Consider the following 867-nt stretch of genomic DNA (forward strand, 5'->3'; position numbering starts at 1 on the left):
TTGAGGCAGACCTCTTTACCAGGAACTCTTTGCATAGTGATGCACTGCCGCAGTTGTCGCCACACCGCTGCTTTTTCTGCAGAACTCCAGCTGGCATTTGTTTTTGCTCTGTAACTGTAACTGTACATCTGTAACTGTAGGTCCACAGCTGAAATAGAAATGACAAATGTGATAGACATTCTCAATATTGATAAATCAAAAATGTATCTGGTGATCTAATTTGTAATGTGTTGTTAATCCACATCTACTGTAATTAACACTACTCAAGTCTGAGAACTGAGCAGTACCTGTTTTCTCTGTCTTTTTGAGCTTTTGTGATGGTCCTGTAGCTGAGGCCTGTTGAGTCAGCATGTCTGATTCTTCTGTAGCAGAAGAACACGTCACTTCACTACTAACCACGAATCATTGTCTTATCAGATAATGCAATATTTCATTCCACAGTGCTCCTCGCATGACGCAAAAAATGTTCATACCGTCTGAAACTTAGATGATTCAGATGCCATGTTTGACCTCTTGCGTTTGGAGGACCCTTAAAGAGAAGTAACCAGGATGGACATTTTTAGTTACTTTGTCATTTATAGACGGGAAAGAAAGCTGATATTCAAGGTAACAGCTCTGATGTCTTCATACCATAGGAGTCTTGAGCTGGTTCCAAAGACTTCTCATTGAAGACTTTTGTGTCACTTTCACTGACTTGAGACTTCTGTACAGCTCTAACTTCAGAAGACAAACCAGCTGTTTTGATAAAACCAACATTTGGTGAACTTATCTTATTTTACATGCTAAAGTGGCAAGTAGAACAAAAAAACAGCATTTTTAAGTATAAATTGCATTCTATTATGAAATATATTTCGTATAAGATTTGCC

The sequence above is a fragment of the Monopterus albus genome, unplaced genomic scaffold (genome assembly GCF_001952655.1).
Source record: "Monopterus albus unplaced genomic scaffold, M_albus_1.0 scaffold370.1, whole genome shotgun sequence".
In the NCBI taxonomy this organism is placed as follows: domain Eukaryota; kingdom Metazoa; phylum Chordata; class Actinopteri; order Synbranchiformes; family Synbranchidae; genus Monopterus; species Monopterus albus.